Source organism: Elephantulus edwardii, unplaced genomic scaffold (assembly GCF_000299155.1).
Source record: "Elephantulus edwardii isolate Elephantulus edwardi_28Jun2011 unplaced genomic scaffold, EleEdw1.0 scaffold00077, whole genome shotgun sequence".
Classification (NCBI taxonomy): Eukaryota; Metazoa; Chordata; class Mammalia; order Macroscelidea; family Macroscelididae; genus Elephantulus; species Elephantulus edwardii.
In genome coordinates this window covers 6,033,346-6,048,141 of record NW_006399827.1, presented here as the reverse complement: position 1 = coordinate 6,048,141, position 14,796 = coordinate 6,033,346, and the positions used below count along the sequence as shown (strand labels likewise).

At 38.9% G+C, this 14,796-nt stretch overlaps 1 pseudogene; it reads left to right on the top strand.

Moving 5' to 3' along the window:
- LOC102866892 overlaps positions 1–14,796 on the top strand; it is a 64,496-nt pseudogene that overhangs the window by 5,746 nt on the left and 43,954 nt on the right.

Below are 14,796 nucleotides of genomic sequence, written 5' to 3'. Positions count from 1 at the left end.
AATGTTCTGGGATTCCCATTCTTCTCAGAGTCAGCCACAGTTTGTTATGATCCACACAGTCAAATGCCTTTGCATAATCAATGAAACACAGATAAGACATTCTTCTGGTATTCTCTGCTTTCAGCCTTCTTCCCTTAGAACATGATATCCTTCCCCAGGAATCAGTCCCTCTTGGCCATATGCCCAAGTATATGAGACAGGTTCATAATCCTAGCCTCCAAGAAGAAAGTTGGTTTCACCCTCTCCAGATCTGTTGGTTTTTGTTGTTTTTTTTTTTGTGGTCCATGTTATGTTCAAGACTCTTCTCCAGCACCACAACTTGAAGGCATCAATTCTTCTTCTGTCATCCTTCGTCACTGTCTAGCTCTCTTATGCATAGCAATAATTGCAAAGACCATGGCCTGAATCGGGCATGTCTATGAGTTGACTCTAATCAGGAATGACCATACTTTAATGAAAATAATTCACCCGTTATGGAATACAGGGCTCTATTGGCACTGTCCACAGAGAGTTACATTGCCGAACTAAAGGTAATGCTTCTCTGCCTGTTTGAATCTACCAGCAGCTCCAGGGGAGTAAGATAAGCAACTCCTTCTATGTGATGTACAACCTAACCACTGGTCAGCTGTGAGTCACTTCTGGGTTAGAAGGCAATGAGCTGAGTTCAGATGAGTTGAATGAACATGTTATATGTGTTTGCATATCTCATAACCCCTGTGCATTATTATAGTAAATAAATTGATTTTTTGTGGTCAAGAGAAATATTATTTTGAAGGTAATAATTAGAATTATGGTTTTATGTTTTAATAAAACATCTTTTTATTATCTTTCATTTTTTATTTTTATTTAAGTGAAAATTTACAAAACATACATTTTTATTCAAGCTTTCATAGACATTTTGTTCTATAATATTAATTAAAATTGATTCATGTCATTAATTACACACTTTCATCTTACTGGGATCCACAATCAACACACAGCATCAGTAGTCAAGAAATCGTAAGATGTATTGCCTTGGAAAAGTCTGCTGTAAGGGACAGTGAGCAATGATATCAGTTTGAAGACTAAGGTGAACCTGATTGAGGCTATGATCTTTTCAACCATTTGTTATGTGCCTGAGAGCTGGACCATAAAGATGACAGTACCGATGCCATGGAATTTTTGTGTTAGAGTACTGAATATCCCTTGCACTGTCAAAAGCATAAACAGATATGTCTTGTAGTAAGAGCAACCAGAGTGCTCATTGAGGGCAAGGATGGTAAAGTTTGTTTCAAAATATCCAAAGGCATGTTGTTAGGAGAGGGTATTCCTTGGAAAGAGACATCACACTAGGAAAGGTGAAAAGTTACCAAAAGAGAAGAAGACCTTCAATGAAATGGACTGATACTCTGACTGCAAAATTGTTCAAGTATGTCAAAAATGATGAGATTGAGGGTGACACAGTATATGACAGGATTTAGATCTGTTGTTCATAGGGTTGTTATTTAAGTTGCCCTCAACTCGATGGCACATAACAATAATAACAACCAAATCATTTTCATATATTGCTTCCCCTCCACTCAACTTATTTATTGCTTCTTACTCCTCTCTCCTCCCATTCTCATCTTTTTTAACCCACCAAGACTGATTCCATGTACAAACCTTTCCTTAGGTTTTTATGTTAATGGTCCCTTACCTTATGGCACCCAGCATAATTTGTGTTTGGCTGATAATTTTTCTTTTCATGTTGATGTCTCCAATAGTAATTTTTACCCCCTGCTCAATGGATTTAATAGAATCTCTGATGGCCTAGTGGGCAAGAAGCTGTACTGTCAACCCAAAGGAATGCAGTTCAAATTCCCCAGCTGTTTTGAGCGAGAAAGATGGGCAATGTTCTCCTATGGGATTTATTGCCTCTAAAAACCTGCTGGAGGGTTAGCTATGAGTTGATTCCAACTTATGACTAACAACATGCCTAACGTTAAGTCTTTGTCTCGGTGCCTGTAGATGTGAAGGTTTGGTTGACAGCAGAATATCAGTCTAACTTGAGTTCTGAAGAAGTTTTTATGCTGTCAAGATTCCTTCTCTGCTCTGCTTTTTCCAGCGTAGGAAGAAATCACTTTTTCTGTCTTGAAAACAACCCTTGCCAGGTAACTGGCCCAGCCCTGGAAGTATGCTAATCTATGTATTTATCGACATTTGTAGATGCTAATCTGCAGAAAGGCCACTCGGGTGGTTGACACTGGCATGCTCCAGTGCTGTGCTCTGTGCCCTGGCAGCTGGCCGCCTGGCTGCCATTCACCGGCAGGTTTAATCTCTCACCTACATGAAAGCCACAGGGTGAGTGTGAGAGCTGCGGGCACAGCACAGGCTTGCTTCTCTGACCTCGAGGTGATGGATTTTATTGACCACCTGGGACTCCATGGAGGTAGGGCAGAGCATGCCAGTGTCCGCACAATCCTGGCACTGGCTTCCTATGGAGCCAGCAGCATCATGGGACCCAGGTGCAGGAGCAATGACTCTCACCTCCTATGGGTCAATCTATACTCAGGCTGTGACAGCCTCATACACAACCTTCCGCCTAACTCTTTGCCCATCACCTGCACAACATGCCTTGGCCCAGATCAACTACAAAGAACACCAGCCTTCTCAGGTGTAGCCTCCAGAGAAAATGTACTGTTTTACTTGCTTATTTTCTAACTACGACACTCAAATTATAACTACTTAACCATAGTTCATACTTTTATTATATAAATGTAATCAAAAGACACTATTTTAGACCACTTAATGAGTGTGACTGATGCTCCAGTTCTATAAGGCATGCGCATTACATACATAAATGGGCTAGCCCAGAAATTTTTTATGTTGTTTTGTCCTTTCTACCCATTATATGTGTGTGCAAGTTATTATATTGATGCACTATCTGCAACAAAATGTAGTATTCAGCTGTTATTTTGTATAGAATTCTAAACCTGCCCATTGTCAAAATGAGTTAATCATGTTCTTTCATAAGTCTGCTTATTGTACTTATTGAAATGTAAGCTATTATACCAATTTCTAAAAGATATATCTCTTAGAAATATGTTAGTGTAATTGTTTTTCTTCTTTGCATGCTTCTCTATATGGCTAAATATTTTTCACAAACGAAATTTTTTATATCATTAAATTTCCCCTATCTCTCACAACACTTTTTTGTCTTAAAGGTTGCTTTTCTGCCATTTTTAATAAAGCTTTACCTCTTTATAAATTTTTATCTTCTCTTTCAAATGTCCTGTATCCTCCTATTTCCTCTGCACATCCTATAAACTGCATGTTGTTGTGATCCAGTCTAATCATCTTGTTAGTTTTCTTTCTTCAACTCATTCTACCTATAGAAGTATAATGTAAAGTAAAAAAAAAATTTAATAAAAGCTAGGAGATTTTAGGGTAGCAATAGAGTGTAGAAGGTAAAAAGTTTAGAGTCATATTCATGTTATTCCCTTTGGCTCATAGAGCAGATTTTTGCAGGGACGGGATTTCCTTTGTCCTGACCTGACTCCACCCTCTCAATCTCAGTTCAAGGTGCTCTTCCCCCTCCTTTTCCAGCCTCTCACTTCAATGTCCGTTCAGGTAATGCTTCTCTACTCTCAAAAGGCGAGCCAGTTTAAAATCTCAAGGGAAGGAAAGATAAAACAGTTGATTCTGATTTGTGGAGACCGACTGTAACTAAGTCAGAGGAGAAATGTGCTTCATAGTATTTTCAATATTTCAGAAGTGAATCACTAATCCCCCCCTTTTCTCTTAGGTATCACTTGTACATTTGAATTCTCTTCACCCTCTCAATTAGAAGCCAAGGGGATTAACTTCTTGTACCACACAGAATCTCCAAGATCTTGTTCACACTTGTTGTTTGTTGTTGTTATGTGCTGTAGAGTCACTGGCAACTCATAGTGACCCTAATTACAACAGCTCTGAACCCTGCTTTATCTTGAGCCAACCTCATTGTCTCTGACACTTCTACCCCTATTACCTTAATCAGTGAGTCAATCCATCTCATCCAAAGTCTTCCTTTCCTGTACTATCTATCCCTCCACACTTCCGAGCATGATGTCCTTCTCCAAGGACTGATCCCTCCTGGCAACATGCCTAAAGTCCATCAAACAAAGATTCAGAATACTTGACCTCCAAGGAGCATGCTGGTTTGACCCTATCCAGGACAAACTTGTTCGTTCTCCTTGCACTCCATGCTCAAAAGCATCAGTTATTGTATCTTCCTTAGTCATTGTCCAGCTACCTGGTGTACAGCAAGATTTGCAAAGACCATGGCCTGGATCAGGTGCACCTTAGTCTCTAGCTTGATATCCTTGTTCTTCAATATTCTGGAGAGGCCCCTGACAACAGATTTTTCCCAGTGCAATTTGTTATTTTATTTCCTGGCTGCTGGTACCAAGAGGATTGATTGTGGAGCCAAGTAAATTGAAGCTGTTGATCATCTCAAAATCTCTTCACCATCCGTCATGCTGTCATCAATTGACCTAATGGTGAGAATCTTTGTTTTCTTGATGTTGAGCTTCAATTCATACTTAAGGCTGTAGTCTTTGTCTTTCTGCTGCAAATTCCACAGATTCTCCTCCTTTTCAGCAAGAAAGGTTGTGTCATCTACATAATGCAGGTTGTTAATGAATCTTCCTCCAATCCTTATGCCACATTCCTAGAATGCATTCCTGGCATACATATTTCCTGATTTTGAACCATCTAATATGTCCTTGCCCTGGTCTGATAACTGCATCCTGGTCCAAGTATAGGTTTTGCATAAGCACAATCAAGTGTTCTGGGATTCCCATTAATCTATACATAGCCACAATTTGTTTTGATCCACACAGTCAAGTGGTTTTGCATAGTTAATGAAACACAGATAGCTATTCCTCGGGTACTCTTTGATTTCAACTAAGATCCATTTAACATTGGATATAATCTCCCTAGTATCGTAGCCTCTTCTAAATCCAGCCTGTACATCCATCTGGCAGTTCTCTGTCGATGTGCTGTTCCAGTCATTTTTGGATAACTGTCAGCAGGACCTTTCTTGCATGTGATATTAATAATATTGTTTGGTAATTTCCACGTTTTTCCAGGTTATCTTTTTTTTGGAATGGAAACAAAGATGGATCTCTTCCAGTCAGTTTGCCAGATTGTTGTTTACCAGATTCCATGAAAATGTATGAACCTCCAAGAGGCTAGGCCATTCTAAATTCGGAATAGCACTGAATTCTGTTCCCATGAAACTATTGAAAGATGGTTCAACTTGCATTCCATTATTATATAATGTCACTATGAGTCATATTTGACTCTATGGTCCCTAACTACAATAATTTCTTTCTATGTCAACAGTAAAATATTTGTCAATTTTGATTTATGGTAGTTGTGTGTTTGCAAAATAGAACTGCTCTGCAGGGTTTTTGAGACTCTGACTTTTCAGAAGCAGATTGACGTGCCTATCTTTTGAGGTGCCTCTGGATGTGTTTGAACTTCCACCCTTTCAGCCAGTATTCAAGCACATAAGCAATAGTTCTCCAACAGAGACATAGATAATTTCAAAGCAAACATTAATTATTATCTCATAGACCAGACAATGAAATTCTCTAATAAGAAATAGCTGTTTTTATAGTTTTAATTTTGTGTTTATAGTGTTTAATAGTTTTTAATTTTGCTAAGTTTATTGGCTTAGAAATAAAGAATATGTTCTTTTGTGGCTATGAGACACTCAAATATTTCCTGTTAGCTGAGCACACTTGAGATGAAAATAAACAAAAGAAAAAGTAAACATCACAAGACCAAGAAGTTTCCCTCATTCCTTCTAGAATCATGACTTGACAAAAGCGTCCAATACTCATTTTGTAATAATTTTCTGACACACACACAAAAAACTCAAAGAACATTAAAGCCAGGAAATTTTAAATACTTAGTATCACACACACACACACACACACACACAGAGAGAGAGAGAGAGATAGTTTAGAAAAAGCACTATTTTTGTCAATATTTTAAAATATGAGTCATGATATTTTGTCATTATAGTTAGATGCCTTCGAGTCTAGTCTGATTCATAGCGACCCTATGAACAGCCGACCTGAACCCTGCCCTATCCTATACTCTCCTTACAATCTCTAACAAACCAGAGCCCATTGCTGAAGTCACTGTGTCAATCTATCTATTAGAGGCCTTCTTCTCCTTCACTGACCCTTCGTCTTTCTAAGCTTGATATCCCTTTCTGAGGAATAGTATTGTATGTTGGGTACATTAATTATCCAGCAAGGTAAGACTTAAAAAAAAATAAAAGTAACTTCTTTTTTACTCTTTCCTTGTCATTATCCACTTCTGTACATAGTAAGAGGTAAACACAATCCCTACCAATAAAATTTGACTTCTCTTTTTGTGGAACTACATCTAAAAACTCTTGAGACCATTAGGTAAATTTCGTCTCTGATTTGACTTTAACATTAATGCCACTAAATATTTTAATACTTTAAGAGTTTCTGTGACTTATCTACCTTGTTAAAATGATGTTGCCTTTGTTTCCTAAAACTTACTGTTTTATTCCCAGTGTGTGATTAGTTGCTTATTTGTTTGCTTTTTATAGCTGGTGATTTTTACTATTCTGACCAATTGTGAGTTGTAACAGATTTCACTTTTGTATTAGTGATCTCCCTACACTCGTAAAAAGGAAATTTTTTTAAAAAAACAAATCTTTACTGTACTGCAGCCAATCATTTAACAGGCTGAGAGAATGAATTTAGCCAAATCATGTACTGAAAAATACACCTATATAATGGTATAATGTGGAGGCCATGTAATAATTCCTCGTGCTCTGATAAACCAAATAATTATAAAAGGATTAAAGGCGGAAACACAATGCCCCTTAATCCCAACATAACTCTAATCCAGCGCAAAGGGAGTTTTCATAAGGTATGACCTGTAGTTAATACCTTATAGCGTTCTAGAGATAAAAAAGGAAGAAATGTGCTGAGAAAGAGGCTGTTGTCATTATGAGGTGCCCCTGAATTGACTAGGACTCACAGCAACCTTGGACCTGAACCTTCCCCATCCTGTGTCATCCGCATCATCTCCGACACCCTTGAACCTCATGGTGTCAATCCACATTGTTGAAGGTCTTCCTCCCTTAAGCTGATCCTCTACTTTCCAAGCATGAACTCTTTTTCCAAAGTCCAGCTCCTCTTAACAACTTGCCCAAAATAAATGAGATGAAATTTCACCATCCTTGTCTCTGTAGAGCTCCCTGGCTGCACTTTCTCCAAAACAAATATCTTTCTTCTTTTGGCAGTCCATGGGATATTTGGTACTATTCTCTAATAGCAGATCTCTGAAGCATCAGGTCTTTTGTTCATTGGGTCACTATAAGGCATCTAACAACTCAACAGCGCTTAACAACACCACCAACATAGAGCTCTGTGGGCCTGATGGATAAAAAAGTTAAGCTACCAAGTCAAAGGTGGGTGGAATTTTGCACATTTGATATGAGTAAAGCGTACGTCAGGTTCCGTGCTTCCTACTAGTAATGACTAGATCCAATGGAGAAATAGAAAATATTCTCAGTCTTAGACAGGAAATGGTTACAACCGTGTTTCCCCTAGCTTCTTGTATTGCCCATGACGTTAAGAGAGCAGGAGGTGGAAAGTCTCTTAAATGCTTGTCAGCAAGCAATTCTAAAGTTTAAATCTTTTGGACTTGGGAGCAATAACTCAGTCTATACCTTCTGGAAGACGGAATACTACTCTATTCCTTATCTTATTATCCAGAGTTGATAGAGAAATAATGCCAGATGCTTCATTTATGCACAATCTCTTCTCATGCTGTTTACTGTCTCTGAAAGTCCACTGGAAGGTCAGTTATGAGTCAGTTTCTAACAACAATATGGTGACCTAGTGGGTGAGGAGATTTTGCTGGCAACTTAAAAGCAGAGTTTGGATGCACCAGGGAGCTCTGGTGGCCTAGTGGTAATAAGCTGCACTGCAATCCCAAAGGTACATGGTTCAATCCATCCTTCACTCTGAAGGAGAAGGATGGGCAATCCCCCCCTCCCCCATGCAATTTAGTTCCTCTGTAAACTGGCTGGAGAGTCAGCTATGAGTCAGACTGACTTAATAGTACACAAAACCAACAACTGCTTTGAAGGAAAAAAAGATGAGCAATCTCCTCTAGTAAGATTTTAAAAAACTCATTTATTTGTTTTATTGTTGTGTACTGTTGAGTCTGAACCAGTCCACAACTGACCCTCCAGGGACTGACGCCTTTGAGCTGTGGTGCTGGAGAAGAGTATTGAATGTACCATGGACTGCCAAGAAAACAAACAGATTCATCCTGGAGAGGGTTAAACCAGGCTACTCCTTGGAGGCAAGGATTCTGGGGCTTCGTCTGACATACTTTGGACGTGTTGTAAGGAGAGACAGGTCTTTAGAGAGGGACATCATGCTGGGGAGAGTAGAGGGACAGCGCAGGAGCGGAAGACCCTCTAAGAGGTGGATTGATCCAGTGACTGGGGTAATCGGGATGGGTGTGTCAGAGGAAATGAGACTGGCACAGGATAGAGCAGGGTTTAGGGCTGTTGTACATAGGGTCGCTATGAGTCGCAAATGACTTGACGGCACATAACAACAACAACAACAACAACAACTGTTGAGTCCGAACCAGTCCATAACTGACTCTCTAGGGACAGTTTAATCACATGGAAGGACATTGTCCATCCATTTCCTGTACAGCAGCTGGTGGATTTGAACTGTGTGCCTTTGGGATGGAAGAGCATCTCCTTACCACTCAGCCTCCAGAGCTCATTAAAGACCCGTTGGAGGATGAATTGGGAGTTGTTTCTAACTCGACGGCACAAAACAAAAACAAAAACCTGCTGGAAGAACAGCTATGAGTTGGATCTACCTCAAGGACAATGAGAGGTTTTATGTTGTGGGGATTGCTTTTTTTTTAATTCTTAGATTTACACTCAACTACATGCTCATAATTCTTCCACCCAAATGAAATTATTCTTCAAGTCTTTCACATGATATCACTAACCAAAACACCATCCCCACTGCTGCGGCATTGATCCCATCTCCTGGCAATCTTCCATCAGGTTTCCGGTCTGTAACTCTCTTTTGGAGGAGACCGTCTATTTTACTCCTACAGAACAGCTACAAGATTCAGATCCCTGACCTTTCAGTTAGCAATGCATCATGCCATGGAAGCTCCTTATTACCACCATGGTAAAAGATTTAAACGTAGCATTTTACATGAAATGCAAAACTACTCCACTATGTCAATTTTGTGTGATCTTTCTTATAATTTAAAGTATTGATGCATAAACACATTTTGGAATGCTTTGATGATCAAAGAGAGAGAGAAAGCAAAGACAGGAAGTAGCTTTTGCTTCAAGTCTCTGGCCTTCACGAGACTACGTGATACAGATGTCTTGACATCAGTACTGACGTCAGCCCCTATTTCACTTGATCTGCATGTGTCTGCCACAACATCAGAATATCTGGGTCAGAGTTTCTTTGTGGAGTAGACGTGTGATGACAGGTATTGATTTATCCGTCAGTATGAATGCTTCACAGAATATTATTGTTACCTAAAACAGGCATAATTCTCAGAATCACAGTAGAAAGAAATAGCAATAATACAAGCCATGTTTTATTTTTAGTTTTTGTTTTAAGGTTGTTTGTTTGGCTGGGTTTTTTTTCCTTGGTTTTTTGTTTGTTTGTTTGTTTGTTTTTAAATTGCAAGCCTACTCTGGTGGCCTAGTGGCAAGAAGCTGCACTGCAATCCTGAAGTCGCAGGATTTGAATCCACCAGCTGCTTTGCACAAGAATGAGCAATCTACTCCTATGTGATTAACTGTCTCTGAAAACCCTACCAAGGGCCAGCTATGGGTCAGTTCTGACTTGATGGTACACAACAACAACAACAACAACTAGAAAAACTTTACAAGTTATTAAATGTTATATATGTGCATGTGTGTCTATTCCTAATGTATGAATTTACATGTGAGTTAAAAACAAACACATAACCTAAAATTATAGGCAAAAAAATCCAGTCATTGTTACTGACTCATAGTGACCCACCACTGAGTTTCCAAGGCTGTAATTTTTTATAAGTGAGCCCGTCTCTCTCCTGCGGAGTTGTTGGTGGGTTTGAAGCTCCGACCTTTCAGTTAGGAAATCAAAGTGTAGCACCATATGCCACCAAGTCTCGTGAGGTCACAGAAGAAAAGGTTAATTACTAAGTCCATGAACCAAACTAGCTTTTACTTACTGAAGCTCAGTTAAAATGTTGTTTGTCTTTAGCATACATAGTTAAATTTTTCCACTAGCCATTTTAAAAATTATTTCTATTTTTTTTGAGATAAATGCAGATTTACATGCAGTTGAAGGGAATGATACAGAGAGATCTCATGTCCTTTGTACCAGTTTCCCCCAATGGGACCATTTTGCAAAACTGTAGCACAATGTTAGCTACAGTCAGGATAGTTTCTAGAGCCAAGCATTTCTATCTCAACAAGAATCCCTTATGCTGTCTCTTAGCCATACCGGTTGTCCTCTCACCATATTCCTTAACCCCCGACTACAAATCTGTTCCTCATTTTTATAATATTACCATTTACATTTGTTAGTACCATTTGTTCTGTTCTCTGTGCCATTATCCTATGGGTCCTTTCTTAGTATGACACAGTTTTGATTACTTTATACAATAAGCTTTAGAGTGCAATAATTTAATTCTTCATATATTACTCTTAGTTTTAAAAAATATTTTAAGGAAGATAAAAAACCAGTTGATATCTTTGAATTGTAGTGCTGGAGAAGTGTATAATCTTTTCCGTGTTCATTTAAGACTACTGCTACATTCTTTTAAATGTTTGCTTCAACTGTTAAAGGCAAATTAGGAAACTTAAGGAGAAAAGGAACTTTTATTAACTTTGTTTCTTATTCCTGTATTCTTACTTTCTTCACAAGTTCTCTGATATCATCATTGTTGATATTAATCACCTGGTTGAATATACAAGGACTTGTTGAAAAAAGGCTGTGATTCATATGGAACTGAGGAATTGTGAAAGGAGAAACTTAAAGACACACAATGCAGAATTTATTCACTGTTGTACTATAATAGTTGAGATCCTGACTTGAGCTTTATTATCCATAGAACAATAAAGTGTGAAGTTTGAATTAAGTTCAGAGGTTTATTTCATTTACATCATTCTAGCATTAATGCAGTTCACTCTCTAAATTAAAATCCTAGAATAATTGACACATTTCATGGGGGGGGAATATCGGGAAGTTATGTTTAGTGAAGTGGATTAAGTTAGAGATACGGTATTTCCTTTTCAAAGTACATAATTCCCAAGAGAACTTGTTAAACTGTATTTCCACAATGTAAAGTATGCATTTTAAAAATAAACCATTTTAATGTGGAGGAGTGAAGGGCTTTCTTTCATTCCCACTCTTCTATCAAAATCTTAAATTGTTGATTTGCTTCTGGAAGTTAGGGCATGCTTTGCTTTTTAATCAGGAACCTTAATTAAATGTCAATCTTATAAATTCAAACCATTTTTTCGTTTCTTAGCCACAAATGGTGCAATGTAATTTCTGAGGAAATGTGCAAACCACCTTACTTAAAAACAATGTGCCTATAAACTTAAGTAATTCCTGGGATTTTATGCACACCAGTCAAGGAGCTCCTGTGGAATTGTGGGTAAGAAGGTGCTTTGCCAACACACACTCAGGTGGTTTGAATTGAACTGCTCCAAGGAATAACGAAGAGCTGTCTCCTCCCGTGGGATTTACAGTCTGAAAACCCACTGGAGAGTCAGTTATGAGTCAGTCCAGATTCAACAACACGTGACAACAACAATCAATATTTCAAGAAACCTTGGTAGCATAACGTTAAGTATTTGGATGCTACCCCCAAAGTGTAAACCCACTGACTACTTTGTGGAAAGAAGATGTGACAATCAGCTTCTGTCATTTTACTTTCTGCCCTTAGAAAAACTTAGATCCACTTTTGAAACTTCCGTGGCTTTCCAAACTGTCCTGTAGAGTCACTATGGATTAGAATTGACTCAGTTGATTGTGGTGGTGGTGTTGTTGTTGTTGTTGTTGTGCTGTCCAGTCACCTGCACCTCACAGCAACCCTATGTACAACAACCCTAAACCCTGAGCTATCCTGTGCCAACTTCATTGTCTCCAAAACACCTGCTCCCACTACCCCAATCACTGCATCAATCCATCTCATCGAGGGTCTTCCTCTCCTATGCTGTCCCTCCACCCTCCCAAATATGATGTCCCTCTCCAAGGACCAGTCCCTCCTTGCAACATGCCCAAAGTATGCCAGATGAAGCTTCAGAATCCTTGACTCAAAGGAGCAGCCCGACTTCACCCTCTCCAGGACAAACCTGTTCTCCTAGCAGTCCATGGTATATTCAAGACTCTTCTCCAGCACCACACCTCAAAGGCATCAATTATCTTTCTACCATCCCTAGTCACTTTTCAGCTCTCCAATGCATAGCACACAATTGCAAAGACTAATCTGGATAAGGCGCACCTTAGTCTCCAGCCTGATATCGTTGCTCTTCAGTACTCTGGAGAGGTCCCTGACAGCTGACTTTCCCAATGCAATTTGTCTTTTGATTTCCTGGCTGCTGGTACCAAGAGTGTTGACTGTGGAGCTAAGCAAACTAAAACTGTTAACTATCTCAATCTCGTCACCATGCACACTGATGTTGCCAACTGGCCCCGGGGTGAGAATCTTTGTTTTCTTGATGTTGAGCTTCAATCCATATTGAAGGCTGCAGTCCTTGACATTCTTCAGCAAGCACTTCAGTTCTTCCTTAGTTTCAGCAAGCAGTGACTGTGTTGATATTATCTCTCCATCTAAATGACTTAACTATAGTATAAAGCAGATGTTTTTTAATTACTGGTATTATGAACCTAACCACGTAAATTGTTAACATGGTACATATTTGTAGAAATTATTTCCCTTTAAAACATATAGAAGCTATATGTATATATACAGCTATAGATCTATAGCTAGATCTATGTATCATCCATTTATCTATCTATCTATCTATCTATCTATCTATCTATCTATCTATCTATCTATCATGTATCATCTATCCACTTTTAACCAGAAATTTTCATTTTCCTTGCAAAATGTATTGTGACATTTAGTAAAATTGCAAGAGTATATTTGTTTTTACCAATCTTCACTAATTACTTAGCCATTTCCCTATTTTCCCCTCCACTTCTCTATAAACACATATAATTTTTTTTATGAGCCATTTGAGTACATGTTGTAAATCTAATGTCCCCTGCTTGCTGAAACTGAGGAGGAAGAGTGCAAGAGAGGAAGACCCTTGATGAGGTGGATTGATTCAATCACTGGGGTAATGGGGGGTAGGTTTGTCTGAGACGATAAGATTGGCAAGGGATAGTGCAGGGTTTAAGGGCTGCTGTACATAGGGTTGCTATGAGTCGCAGGTGACTCGATGGCACATAACAACAACAATGATAACAACAATGTCTCTTTAATGAAAAATTACTTCTAGTTACAAAAAATATTATCAAGGATTCTATAGAGGAACAAAAGGGAAAATAAGGAGTTGTTGTTAAGTGGTGTCAAGTTGTAGATGGCTCATACCAATCCTATGAACAGAAGACCTAAATATTTGTATAACTTTCATCATTTCTCCAAGTTCATAGAGTTTCTGGAGGCAAGGTATTTGGGAAGTGGATGCCACTTCTGCCTCCATGCTTGTTTTAAGGGAGGAGAGAATGGGGGGGAAAATAAATAAATCATGGGCTCCAGACTTCACGGAGCCACTGAAGCTGGATTAACCTGCTAAAATTATTGTCCAAAATAATCTTTAATCCAAACTATCTCTCTCCCATTGTTATCTAGTTGAAAACAATTTATAGCTGACTGTACAGCCAGTTTTCAAAGGCTTTCTCCCACTAAATGAAAAAGAGCCACTGAAAACTTTGTAAAACAAAACAGTAATTTCATTTAACTAGTAAAGTCAGATAGATCTTGATTGAAAGCAGATAATACCAGAAAGATGTTTACTTGTATTTTATTGATGCCTTTTAATTGTGGTGCTGGAGTTAGTCCTGGAGAAGATAAAACCAAACAGCTCTCTGAAGGCAACGATTTTGAAGTTCTAACATACTTTGGGCATGTTGCCAGGGGGACCAGTCTTTGGAGAAGGCCATCATGCTTGGAAGGTGGAGGGATAATGCAGGAGAAGAAGTCCCTGGATGAGATGGATTGTCTCAGTGAGTTGGGGACTAGGGATAAGTGTGTCAGAGACAGTAAGATTGGCGCGGATAGGATAAGATTCAGGATGGTGAAACTTCACCTCCCCTGCTGGGCTTGTTGTCAGGAGGGACTAGTGCTGGGAAATGTGGACAGTCAGAGAAAGAGAGGAAAACCTTCAACAAGATAGCTTGACAAAGTGACTGTAATAGAATTGGGCAGATGCCAGATGGTGAGGATGGACGGTGCAGCATAGGGCATGATTCAGATCTATTGTTCATGCGGTTGCTAGGAATCAGAGGATTCTCAGTGGTGTCTAACAAGAGGAAGAAAAACAGCCTACTTAACATTATGTTCCTTTAAGAACAATTTATATAGGATCTGACTGACAATAGCAATGCCAAAGATTTTTCTAGGCATTCGGTTTATGTTAATGGGCAATGAATAATTCAGGAAAGAAGACTAAGAATTCTTGCACAACTTGAAGACTGCTAGCAATACCTGTGAATTGTGCACATAGAAACTGCT